This window comes from Leucopleurus acutus, assembly GCF_964270905.1.
Source record: "Leucopleurus acutus genome assembly, chromosome: 3".
NCBI lineage: Eukaryota > Metazoa > Chordata > Mammalia > Artiodactyla > Delphinidae > Leucopleurus > Leucopleurus acutus.
In genome coordinates, this window is record NC_139145.1 from 167,622,271 (window position 1) to 167,636,662 (window position 14,392).

The following is a 14,392-nucleotide window of genomic DNA, read 5'->3' on the forward strand; positions in this document are numbered from 1 at the left end:
CGTGAGGATACTATAGCTTAGTAATTCTGGATTTCCATATAACAATCAAAGGAGCAACAGGGGATGTGTGGGAAGACAACAGTATAATTTTTTGAGCACTAACTCAAACTAACAATAACAGTAATTAACCTAACTCCCTATTATGTCCAATGAACGTTAATAGCAATCTTGCAAAGCAAATATTGTAGCCATTTCACAGATGAAGAATCTGAGACAGCTAATAAGTAACTTGCTTTTGGCCATATGTAGAAGAGGAACCAAAATTAAAGCACAGGTCTGTCTTTATCTTCAGACCTCTAATTGTTAAACCTCACCTGTTTGCCATTTGCAGCCACACTCTTAACACTGCCACTAAACTCTCAACTTTTTACCATGAGCCCATGTTTAGATAGAAGCCCAAGGCTTTGCAACAGTTGCACAGAAGTTGCACAGAATTGCTGCTGACCAAGTATACGTATGATAATTAAGTAAAGTGCCTTACTATAAGCTTAACATTAACGTCTATAAATAATTGAAGGCAGTTTATGGCATTATCTTAACATTAAACTCTTTCCTTCCTTCCTATCTTCCTTTCCCTCTCATCTCATCTTCCCTTCCCTTCCATTTTTCTATTCCATTTCTCCTCCCTTCCTGCTATGAGACACAACAGTAATGTGGGCAAGAACATGGATGCTGAAGGGAGAGGCATGCGGGTGGCAGAGAGAGAAGACTGGTGTGGTTCGACAATTGATTATGTTGAATAATGATGACCAGATTTCCCACTGTTGGAGAAAATACTAATATGGAAAATGGGAAGGCTAGAAAGAACCCTGAGGTGTTGGATTGGAAATATAGGTATCATTAGGAACTCATTTATAAAAATGTAAACAAATATAGAAATATATATAGTTGACCCTTGAAAAATGTGGGGATTAGAGGCACTGACCCACTGCTCAGTTGAAAAGCTGAGTATAACTTTATAGTCAGCCCTCATATCTGTGGTTCCACATCCTTGGATTCAACCAACCTCAGATGGTGTAGTACTGTAGTACGTATTTATTGAAAAAATATCTGAGTATAAGTGGACCCATGCAGTTCAAACCAGTGTTATTCGAGGCTCAACTATATATGTATGTCTATAAATATCATATATAATATATATCAGATATTAAATATATATGCTAGGAAATATATAATATTTAATATTATGTGTATGTTATATACATTTCCTAGTTCTGTCCTCTGAGATGATAGACATGCAGTGATACCTCAGTAGCTATGAGCACACTGAGTATACAGATTTTGGTTTCTAATACCATGCTCCACTAAAAGGAAGCATGAAAATAAATATTACAGTAACAGATTATAACCTACTAAGTAAAATAGGAATCCATGAGCTCATCATGATATAAATCAGTAGGGAGAGAAAAAAGCTCTTCCTTTGCAGTATAATGCCAACCAATAAATGTAAAAGGAATGATATAAACAGAAACTCACTTTGCAGTATAATGCCAACCAATAAATGTAAAAGGAATGATATAAACAGAAAATCACTTACCAACCTGTTAGTGGTTCAGACTGGAGTTGTCAATGGAGGCTAAGAATGGGTGAAGTTTCAATGAGGAACAGGATTTTAGCATATTATTGGAACATTTTCCAACAGTTAAAAAGAAAAAATAGTAGTTTTACAGTGAAGACATCAACATGAGTAGATGATCAAGGTCTACATCACCAGTGATGGGACAGATTGACATAATGAGAAAATTGAAGTTTGTCAGGAATGCATGCCTGAGTCTGGGCATGAGGCAGCATCCAGTGGAATCAAGTTGAGTGTCAGCCTACGGAATATAAGGGCTATATTCTCGTAAACTCTCAAGGACATGATAGACAGAAGACTGAGGAACTATTCCAGGTTGGAGGAGGCCAAAGAGACATGACAACTAAATGCAATGTATGAAGGAATCCTAGACATGAAAACTAAGAAAGACATTTGCGGGACAGTTGGCAAAACTAAAATTTGAATAGGTTCTTTGAATGGTAGTGTTGTATCGGTGTTGATTTTCTGACTTCTTGGGAGGTCCTTGTTTAGGGAAATGCACATTAGAGTATTTAGGGGTGGTGTAGAATCAGGTCTGAATCTTGTAGTGAAATGGTTTAGAAAAAGACTAAGTGTGTGTGTGTGTGTGTGTGTGTGTGTGTGTGTGTGTGTGTGTGTGTGTGTGTGAGAGAGAGAGAGAGAGAGAGAGAGAGAGATGTTAAAAGTTGGTGAATCTGGGTAAAGGCAATATCGGAGTTTTTTTGGACTGTACTTGCAACTCTTCTGTGAGTCTGAAGTTATTCTGAAATCATTTTTTAAAATTAAAATTGCTACGTGCTAATGGAACTATAAAGCAGTGGTTCTCAGATCTGGGGAGTCTCAGTCATTAGCACCTTTGACTATCTGACAAAATCTGTGGGCTTTTTTCCCAGAAAAACTGCATAAACACAAAATGTTGCATACAGTTTCCAGGAGTTCATGGTTGCCTTCAAGTCCAGGCAGAAACCTCAGGTTAGAAGAGCTTCTCATTTAAAGTATTGAGAAAAATGATGATGTTTACTTCCCTTTCCAAGAATATAGCAGGCTAGGTTATTTAGACCAACAGTTGAAAATACTTGATAAAATATTAACATATTTGTAAAACCACTGAAGAGTTGACAAAAATGGTAAAGCAACTAGCAGGCCAGAATCTAAGGACGGGATATAAATGGAACAAGGCAGTTGCTTTTGCTCTGCTGATTACAGGCAAACTTTGAACCTGAATTTTGACAGCTTCCAGGAGCAAGAATAACAACTGTCAAAGCCCAGAGCCTGCCCACGGTGAAACATCTGTTAAGAGACCTACCAGGATTCTCCCCCAGGGCCTCCAGAACTGCGATCTCAGGAGGAATAGTGAACCAAAAGTAGACCCCTCTCTGAAACTTTTAGGAAAATTTGGTTTTGCTGAGCCTTACTAAATTATACCCACGAACCAACCCTGGCATGGATTGCACCTCAAACTCATGACACGCCAGTAACCAAATAATCTCAAGCAATAAATTTAGTTCAAAATGATCCTGAACTACTGGGACCCCTAAGTACCTGGAAGATACAATATAGTAATCCCATATCTGGGATATATATATATATGTATACAAACAACGTACAGATAACAGAAACCATCCTACAAAGACTTCAGATATGGGATTACCAGACAAAGATTGTAAAGAAAGTATACTTACTAGGACCCTTTTTTGAAAAAAAGTGATGAAACAATTTTAAAATATCAATTTTATGCCAGAATTACATCTTTGCTGCCATTTAAACATACAATGAAAAATTTTTATCAACAAATGAAGGTAATAATTCTTTAGGGTGTACACAAGCAAAATCTTTATAGAGAATTCTGCATTAGCATGAATGAGGCTACTTCTGTCCTTGTGCACTTGGAAGTCAATGGCTGTGGATCTTCAACAGCCGTGGCCCCCTTTCATTTACTGATGTTTCCCTTAGGCCAACACAGGTCTGGACATGTAGTAGTAAGTCAATAAATATTGGCTGAATAAACAAAGCATAATTTTCCAATAGATACTTTTTGTTGCTGAAATAGCAACATGTATATGAATGCCTTTCTTAGCAAGAGACACATTCATAAGGTAGCTGAAATATCAATTGAGCAACAGTGATTTATAAGGTTTGGTGTGTCTGTACTTCTGCATCTGCACTTCTCAGTTATAATGAATTCAGTTTCAATGCTTCAGGCAGATAGTCTCAACAAGGAGCTACATTGAGTCAAATCAAATCATAACAAGGTACCAAGTGTTTCTTATCCCTAACATATTCAGATACAATATTCAAATAAAAATTACTTGCAATTTAAGCCAAAATGTTACTGAGATGAAGGCCTTCAAGACCAGTTGTTTTCTGCACATTTTATTATGAACATTTTCAAATATACAGAAAAGTTGAAGGAATAATACAATGAACACCTATATGCCCTCAACCTAGATTCAACAATTATTAAGATTTAGCCATATGTATTTTAACTATAGTTTTTTTTCTGTGTCATTTGAAAGTGTGTGTCTGAACAACTTTCCCCCTAAGCATTTTAGCATGTATCTCCTACAGTTAGAATAATGTCCTTTAAACCCATTGCCACACCATAACAACATCTAGAATCTAAAGTTTCTCAAATTGTCCCAAGAATGTTTTTTATAGTTTTGTTTTGAATTTTTTTTTTTGAACAAGCATTCAATTGACCTTCATGCATTGCCACTGGTTTAAGCCTACATAGTCTCCCTTAATCTAAAACAGTCCTTGTACCTTTCATTTTGCGATGACAATCCCTGTTGGAAAATCACAGGACAGTTGTTTTATACAATGTCCTTCATTCTAGATTTGTCTGATTGATTTGTCCTAGTGTCATTTAACTGTTCCTTTAGCCCCTGTATTTCCTATAAACTGGAAGTTAGCCTAGAGGCTTGATATGACTAAAGTTAAACATTTTTTAGCAAGAATATTTTATAGATGATGTGTTTTTCATATGGTAGCAAATCAGGAGGCCAAAATGTCAGGTTGGACCATGATTACTGATGCCGAGTTTGATCACTTGGTTAAAGTGTTGGCTACTGAGTCTCACCATTCATTAATCACACATGAGTAGAGACTTTCCTGGTGGTCCAGCGGTTAAGGCTCCAGGCTTCCAGTGCAGGGGGCCTGGGTTCGATCCCTGGTCAGGGAACTAAGATCACACATCCCTGTGGCATGGCCAAAAGAAAATATTTTTTTAAGTAAAACAAAAGAATCTGTGGAGTAAAACATGAAAGCCACAGTCCTTCATATTCTTTCATTTATATCTTTTTCACGAAGTAGGACAGCCAAAATTTTAAATTATTCTTAAATTTGAAAGTGCATGCTATCATTAAAAACATTCTTGTTGGTATTTGTAATGACAAGTGTATCTTACAAAACCTTCTAAGCTCTTTATTAAAAATTTCTCCTGTAATTTTTGCACTTCCCTGGCAGTCCAGTGGTTAAGACTCCACGCTTCCAATGCAGCGGGTGCAGGTTTGATCCCTGGTCGGGGAACTAAGATCCCACAAGCCGTATGGTATGGCCATTAAGGATAAAAAAGTCTCCTGTAATTTTTCCAATGAAATAAAACCTTGTTCTGTTTGTGTCAATCTCCTAATTCTTGGAAAGAAAGAAAGAGAAAGAAAGAAAGAAAGAGAGAGAGAGAGAGGGAGGGAGGGAAGGAAGGAAGGAAGGAAGGAAGGAAGAAAGGAGGGAGGGAAGCAAAGAAGAGGGACCCAGGGAAGAAAGAAGGAAAGAAAGAAAAGAGAAAGAGAAGGAAAGAAGAGAGAGAACGGAAAGAAGAAAGGGAGGGAAGGAATGAAAAAAGGAAGAGGGAAGGAGGGGGGGAGAGAGGGAGGAAGGAAGGTAAGAAGGAGAAAGAAAGAAAGAAAACGAAAAGAAAGAAAGAAAGGAAGAAAGAGAGAAAGGAAGGAGGGAAAGAAGGAGAGGGAGGGAGGAAAGAGAGGGAAGGAGGGAGGGAGAGAGGGAAGAAGGAAGGAAGGAAAGAAAGGAGAAAGAGAAAGGCAAATCACGGTTGACGCCTGCAGTTCTTCCCAAGTGACAGCGTCCTGACTGTCCATGTGATGTAACTGGGCCTTGAGAGTTCCTTCTGAAGAGACCAAAGGAAGAAAAAGAGAAGTTGGGCTTAAGCCACACAAATTTAGATTGAGTTGCCACATCTAAACTTATTACTCAATGAAGCAGATAAAGAAGATGCTTTATTTGGTGCCGTTTACACAAAGCTCACCCACATGTCCCTCAACTATGGTAAAGGAGCAGAATGTGAGGAGGGCCTCAGAGGACTTGGCATAACAGAGAGTTCTGTGCTCTCTGCTGTAACATCAAGCAAGTCAGTAAGTCCTGGGCAAACACAGCTGAATCCTGGGATGAAGCAAAGTGTCAGCAGGGGAGCTGGTGCGGAGCAGAGACCAGAGCCCATTAGAGTCAGAGATTGAAACAAGCTCTGAGATTGCAAAGAAGGTCAGAAAGGAGGCATAATCTGACATTCCCTCATTCTGCCAACACAGAAGACACAGTGCAAACACATGCTCATACATTTCCTTTCCAATAGATTTCCCTTCCAAAGCCAAGTATGATTTATGAGTTGTAAAGAGTTGCAGGCAAGTTGGGAAATACTGGGCTTCTCTACCATAGGATTTCTGGGTGCCTTTAATCGATTAAAATGTGTTGAGCCTCCTCAAGAGGGAATATGGTCCCCAGTGTTGTTCGCATGTCCTTGGTCTCTGAACTCTTTTCTCAGAGGCCATGTCACACAGCTGGAGTGCCTGGGCATGCACTCTGAAAAATGCTAAACTATACAAGCCCCAAGGACCCCGAGGATAAATGGACCAAGTGGTCCACCCTTGCGAGTAGAAAAGTATCTACGTTGGCCATGAAGACTTCCACATGCAGAGGATCCTTTAGCCCAGGAATTTCTTGAAGCTCTGTTGGATATCCCAGCTATACCAGATTGCTGCAAGCTGGCAGTAAATGCCATCTCCAAGGGTGGATGGATGATGGGCTGTTCCACGTGAGCTCATTGGCTCAGCTCCAGAACGTCTTGGGAGCTCCATGGCAGTCAACAAGCATTTTCAGGAGTGAACTATGAACTTTTTAATGTTCTTGCCTTGGGAGATGAGTGTCATGGGCCAAATGGTGGCCCTCCAAAACACATCCATGCCCTAATCCCTGGAACCTGTGAATGTTACCTTATTTAGAAAAACAGTCCTTACAGATGTAATTAAATTAAGGATTTTGTGATGACGTCATCTTGGATTATCCAGGTGGACCATAAATCCAATGACAGGTGTCCTTATAAGAGTGAGGCAGAGGGAGATTTGAGACACCCAGAGGAGAAGGCCATGTGAAGATGAAAGCAAAGATTGGAGTGACGCAGTCACAGGTCAAGGAACACCAGCAGCCACTAGAAGCTGAAAGAAGCAAGGAATGGATTTTCCTCAGAGCCTCTGTAGGAAATGTTGTCCTGCTAACACCTTGATTTCAGACTTCTCGACTCCAGAACTGTGAGAGAGAAATTTCTGTTGTTTTAAGCCACCTAGTCTGTGGCAACTTGTTACAGCAGTCAAACTAATACTCATGCTTCCCCACCAATCTGAACCTTAATATTGATTTGCTGGCTCCAGAGGCTGTAGAGCCAACAAGTGTCAACCCCCTCTGCCACACATGGTTACATGCAGTGTCCAGAGGCAGCTCCTGGGGCCCCAAGGGAGGATCTCTTTAACCGATGAGTCTGTTGAAATAAACATTTTCATCCGATATTTCAGATTCTAATCTGAAATTGTGTAGTTGCCCTAAAGCGAAGTTCTTCCTAGAAACTTTATCTTGTGGAACCCAGAGGAACCTTTAGGGATTATCTGGCACCCCTCACTCCTGTACCTATGGAAACCATTAAGCTCTGAAGCTGGATTTCTTTTGTTACCTTCTTGTATGCCTTCATTATCTTTAAACAGTTACTGAGCACTTATTTTGTGGAATATGCTGTTAGGCCCCAAAGATAAGCAGGTCAGGTATGTCTAAGACCTGATTCCTATCTTCAAAGGTTACCACTGAATTAGGGATGACTATCTAGTTTTATTGGGAAAGAATCTTTTTTACAACCTCATTTGGAGAACCCATGTAATGATTAGCATTCTGACTAATGTAACTAGTCACATTAAATGTAATTACATTTAGATGTAACTTTGGAGCCTAACTAGAATTTCTACATTTCTTAGGTTGAAGTCTTCTTTTTGCACAAACTTTAAGCACATGACTACACATACATGTTATTTCTGTTTGTAAATCTCTCCATCCCCCCTTCTCCTGGCAACAACATCTGCCTCTCTTTCAGAGAATGGATCCTCCCTCCAAACACAGAATTTTAGGGGACCTGCCAGCCTTTCCACTGGCCTATGCCTCTCTTGCTCCTCCGTCCCTGGGAAGGGCATGCAGTCTAAGCTGGACCGAATGGTGCCCACGAACGATGTGTTTCTACTACTGGCCCCTTCAATCCACTCACCACCCTTCTCTACCCTACTCTGAGGCCAGGTTTCCAACACTTCAGCTGACAGTTACATTAACACAATTTGACATCAATCCTAACAATATATTTAATTTCAGTTTTTGACCAATTATTCCAAAGCAAAACAATATCTAACATTGACCGAGCACTTGCCAAGTGCCAGGCACAGTCCAGTGAACTTGACGCACATTAACTCAATAATTCTCAGCAGTTTGATGAGGCAGGAGCTGAAGCGAGCACTCAGGTTCAGTGGGTTACCCACGTCCCACACCTCCGAAGGGGCCTCACTCCGCATCTAGGGCGTGTGCCAGGAACACAGCCCTGACTCACAAGGGGCTCTGAGACTCCCCATCAGAGGTGCCCCTGCACCCTGTATTTCTGAGATCAGATGGGTGTTTAACCTCACCCACCTCCCTCACTTTCCTCCCTGTGATGCTCCACGGCCCACCTCTCCTGGGGTGGTCCTCACAGCTGCCTCTCTACACCGCTCAGTGCCTCACTTCCTTGCTAATAGGACCATGAGGACCACTCTCTTGACTGTCTAACTTCTGGGTGTTCATTGAGAGACTGAATATACGAACGGACAACAGCCAGGCCATATATGACAATAGAACTCTGACCCACAGTCTGCTGCAACCAGTCCAGGAAGCCAAACCACTACCACTGCAGCAAGCAACCCGGAACGGTCAGCACTTAATAACTGTCAGCTTCCCTAGTTTTTGGCCCTGCTTCCAATTCAGGACCAATCAGAGAAAGCCAAATAAGCCACCCTCGCCAATCGCACAGGACGACCCCGCCCCCCGCCCGCCTCCAGCTTCCCCAGGACAACAGCCTCGGATCAGTGCACACCTGCAGCCTTCCCCTTTTCTGTTAGGAGCTTCCCCACGCCTCCCTCGTCTTTGAGTCTCTGCCAAACGCAGGAGGGCGGCTGACTGAACAGCAAGCTCTGCGTAAACAGCCTTTGTTTTTTCTCATTTGGGTGATCTTTGCTTATTTCCACCTCTCTTTAGTTTTAACTGGCCCTTACCTCTTTCTCTTGATGCCCTGACCACCTCTGCCCTTCAGATAACCTTCACCCCTTCCTCTCTCTGAGGCCTGTCCCCCAGCCTCGAATCTACCCCATTTCTGCACAAATGAACCAGTCTAACAAGCGTCAGGCTTTTCCTGCAGTGACTCATGAATTTCCTCATCGGGCCACACAATTCCATGGCAGGTGAGACCTCAAGCACGGATTGACACCCACAGAGCCTCATTTTAGCCCCAGACCTGAGGAAGCAGTTGCCATAGCGATAGATGCAGCGGGCGGGCTGGAGAGTGGCTCACTGCAGCCAGCCCACGCCGGGAGGGGCCGGGCCTTCCGCGGCGTCTGAGCTGCTCAACTCCCATTCTCACCTCCTCCCCGCCCCCACCCCCGAACACAAAAGGGCTGGGAGTGGGGACTGTCCGTGTGGATCCCTCTTGGAGCCTTGGCTTAGCACATCCCCCGGGTTGGCTGTTAAAGGTTGGCGTCCCTTGGTTGTGCCGCTTAGCCTGTGTTGCTTAGCAACGAAAGAACAAACAACGTAAATCGAGTCCCCCTCGAGTCTTCAGTGAATGCCTCGTTTGCATGGACGCAATCTCAGTGCGCAGCGTCAACCTGGGGGTGGAGACGGTCTAACCCTTTTCAAGTGGAGGATTAACACATACAGCAAAAAGAGCACAGAGCTTAAGTGCACGTCTTGGAAACTTGTAACTAGCACGCAGATCAAGACATAGAATATTTTCAGGACCGCACAGAATTCCCTCCTGCCCTCCCGATAATCAAGACCCACTGCCCCGTACCTGGGTGTGATTACCATCACCATGGATTTGTTCTGCCTGTTGTCGTCTTCTTCTTCTTCTTCTCCTTCTCCTTCTCCTCCTTCTTCTTCTTTATTCGTCTTCTTCATGTTTCAGGTGCACAGCATTTCAATTTGACATTTTATAACTTGTATACACTACGAGGTGGTCACCACTACGAGTCTAGTTACCATCCATCACCATACAGTTGACCCCCGTCACCCATTTCTCCCACCCCCCACCCACTTCCGCTCTGGTTACCACTAATCTGATTCTGTATCTTTGGGCTTGTTTTTGTTTAGTTTGTTTGGTTGTGTTTTTTTTAAGATTCCACATATGAATGAAATCATACAGTATTTGTCTTTCTCCATCTGCCTTATTTCTTCCCCACCGGTCAGTGACACCAAAACCCTGTATCCCTTGATCCTAAGCCTGAGAGTTAGGGCATCCCAGAGCCGGGAGGCCCAGACAGTCACTGCATCTCAGCCTCAGGCATTAGAATTCTGTTTCCCCCAGACAGTATTTCACTTCCTTCCAATTAGTTTCCTCTTCTAATTTTAAAAACTGCTTATTCTGAAATAATTTTAGACTTACAGAAAAGTTGCAATAATAGTACAAATTCTCATACACATTACACCCACATTCCCCAAATGTTAACATTTGCTTTGCTATTCTCTCTATCCAGACATGGGTAATTTGTATATGTTAATGTTTCTAAACCGTTTGAGAGTAGATTGTAAACATGTTGCCTCTTTGCCCCTAAATACTTCACCATATATTTCTTTTTTTTTGGAAAAAGGGACACTTGCTTACATAACCACAGAACATTTATCAAAATGAGAACATTAACATTGGCACACCATTGTTATATAATGTACAGAGCTTACACACGTTTTGCCAATCATTTACGAATGTTCTTTTTTTTAAGTTGCCGTTTTTTAGAATTATTTTTATTGTGGTAAAATATATATAACATTCAATTTGCGGCATTAAGTACATTCACAACGTTATGCAACCATCACCACTGTCTTAGTCTGTTTGGGATGCTACAATAAAAATACCATAGGCTGGTTGGGTGGCTAGAAACAGAAATTACTTCTCACAGATCTAGAGGCTGGAAGTCCACGATCAGGGAGCTGGCAGATTGGGTGTCTGGTGAGAACCTGCTTCCTGTTTCACAGACTGCCATCTTCTCACTGGGTCCTCACAGGACAGAAGAAGCAAGGGAGCTCTCTGGGGTCCCTTTTATAAGAACACTAATCCCTCTCATAACCTAATCACTTCTCAAAGGTCCCATCTCCCAATACCATCAAATTGGGGATTAGGCTTTAATGTGTGAATTTGGGGGGACACACAGTCTGTAGCAACCACTATCCATTATCTATCCACGATCTAGTACTTGCTCATCATCCCAAACTGACACTCTGTACTCATTGAACAATAACTCCCCATCCTCCCTGCCACCCAGCCCCTGGTAACCACTATCTATTCTGTCTCTATGAATTTGACTATTCTAAGTACTTCATAAAAGTGGAATCACACAATATTTGTCTTTTTTTGACTGGATTATTTCACTAAGCATAATGTCCTCAAGGTTAATCCATGCTGTAGCATGACTAATGTCCTTTATAAGGAAAAGAGGAAAAAATGTTTCTTCCTGGGCAGGATCCAATCCAGAATCCATATTGCATTCAGTTGTCATGCCTCTTTAGTCCCCTTTCATAAGGAACAATGCCTTAGTCTTCCTTTGCTGTTCACGTGGACATTTTTGTAGGGTGCAGGCCAGTTGTTTTGTAAAACGTCTCTCGATTTGGTTTGTTTGATATTTCCTCACAGTGAAATTCAGGTTATGCATTTTGGGCATGTTGTGCCCTTGTGCTGCATCATATCAGAGCCACCTGTTGTCAACGTGTCCCATTAGCGGTCACATTAACTTTGATCACTCGGTTAAGATGGTGGCCAGGTTTCTCCACTGTGAAGTTAGTGTTTTCCCTTTCGTAGTATCCTGTGGGGAAAGAGCTTGAGACCGTATACAAATCCTGCGTCTCATTAAACTTTCACCCACTGTTTTAGCATCCATTGATGATCCTCCCTGACACGATTATTACTATGGTGGCTCCAAATGGTATTTTCTATTCCATTATCCCTTCTACATTCATTAGTCAATATCATATCATAAGGAAGAGCTTTCCCTTCTCCCTATGTACTTATTTTTTTTATTTACATGATTATATCCATATGCACTTGTGGATTCTTACTTTAGGCTATGATTATAATAAAGTAAGAATGGTTATAATTCAGTAATATCATCATCTTAGATTTGTCCAGTGGGAGCCTGCTCAAGCTAAGTATCTTTTGTCCTTATTTTTTTTTTTTTTTTTTTTTTGCTGTACGCGGGCCTGTCACTGTTGTGGCCTCTCCCGTTGCGGAGCACAGGCTCTGGATGCGCAGGCTCAGCGGCCATGGCTCATGGCATGTGGGATCTTCCTGGACCAAGGCACAAACCCACGTCCCCTGCATCAGCAGGCGGACTCTCAACCACTGCGCCACCAGGGAAGCCCTCTTTTGTCTTTTTGATATGTTCCTATGAATCTTTGAGCACTTCCTCACTGTCTGGCAGAATAATATGTTTTGGGCACATCTTGTATCTTGAACTGTGAAACTGGCCATTTCTCTGTGGAGCTCTGGTTCCTTTTAGTGGAGAATGGCATTTGGAATGCTCAGAGCTGGGCGCTGGGTGAGCGTCAAGACTCTCTTAGCGGATGGAATGGGGCGTGCCAGCATTAGCCATGTGGCACTTCAGCCTTCACACCAGTGCGTTCTCACACCAGTTCTGGGTCTCAGTTGACTGCTAAGCTACACATACGAAAAATCATGTGTTTGTTCTGGGAGGTGGATTACAAGTGACTGATTTTCTTCCTCTTTTTTTTTTTGGCCATGTCACGTGGCTTGCAGAATCTTACTTCACAGACCAGGGATCAAACCCACGCCCCCTGCATTGGGAGCACAGAGTCTTAACCACTGGGCCGCCAGGGAAGTCCCTTCATTTTAAAGATGTATGTATTCATGTCCCCTTGCTACTGTAACAAACTACCACAGACTTAGTGGCTTAAAACAACACACATTTATGATCTTATAGCTGTGGGGGCCAGAAGTCTGAATGGGTTTCACTGGCCTGCAGTCAAGGTGTCTGCAGGCCTAGGTTCCTTCTGGAGGCTATAGGGGAAACTCCTGTTCCCTTGCCTTTTCCACCTTCTAGAAGCCGTTTGCATTCCAGGCCAGCGTCCCCTTCCTCCATCCTGAAAGCCAGCAATTGCATCGCTCTGACCTGTGCTTCTGTCCTCACATTTCCTGTGACCCTGACTCTCCTGCTTCCCTATTCTGAGCACCTCTGTGGCTGCACTGTTCCCCGCTGGATGATGCAGGATAATCACCTTCTCATGATCCTTAACTTAATCACACCTGCAAAGTCTCTTCGTTTTTTGTTTTTTATGGTGGGGGGGGGGGCTTTAACATGTGTACAGGTTGTGGGTGGACATCTTTGGAGGCCCATTATTCTATTCAGTGTATTTTATCCATTGTTAAATCATGAACACAAATTACTGTGGTAATAAAAACGTTGTAAGAAAGAAGGGCCAAAGGGACAACTGCCCTCAGTGCTCACCCCTGCAACTCTTGATGGCATCTGCCTCCAGCTCCTGAAGCATCCCTCCACTTTGGCCAGAGGGCAGCAGAGACAGGAACTGGTGACAAGGTGGCCCAAGCTGGCCATAGGCACTTTGCAAAGGCAAATCTCCAGGGTCACCGCCCAGGTGAATGGCTCCGGCCTCGGTAGGGGCTCTCCTTCCAACCCCCAGCTCCCCGGGAGAGACGTCCCCTCTTTTCGGGTCTCTGAGATTCCTCAGGCTGGCGTGCATTTTAGAGGCAAACTCAGAGGACACTGTGGGGCGCCTGGGACTCGGTTTCCATTTGAGTGGCTGGATTGCAATCACTCGATGGAGGAGTTTAGCTTATCTCCGTGCATCTCCTGCAGGAAGCGTCCGCACGGCCGTCTTCCTTCGCAGCCCCTCGGCTTGCTAGCCCCGACCCAGCCTGCCCTGCGAACTGTGCCCACCCCACCGGGCAGGGGTCCCACGTGATCCCGGATCCCCCCCCCGCCCCCCGCCCCGCCTCCGATCTAGCTCCTGGCCGCCTCTCTTCTGCCTTCTCCGCGACCCCCAATCCCTACTTCTCTGGACCCTCCTATTTGCTTTTCTCCGTAATACAAATATTGCCCTTTTACGAACCTCCCGCCTCCTGCAGGCCCTTCGATTCTGAGCCAGGTCTCGCTGCGAGAGTCAGGACGGATTCCGCTGACTCAGCGCCCCTTTCCCTGCGGGCCCTCCGCTTCCTCCTCGAGTCCCCGGCGGCCCTTGCGGGACCTCGCGCCCACCCGAGGACACCGCCCCTCTCGGGCCCGGCGGCGACCCCGGAGGGACAGGATC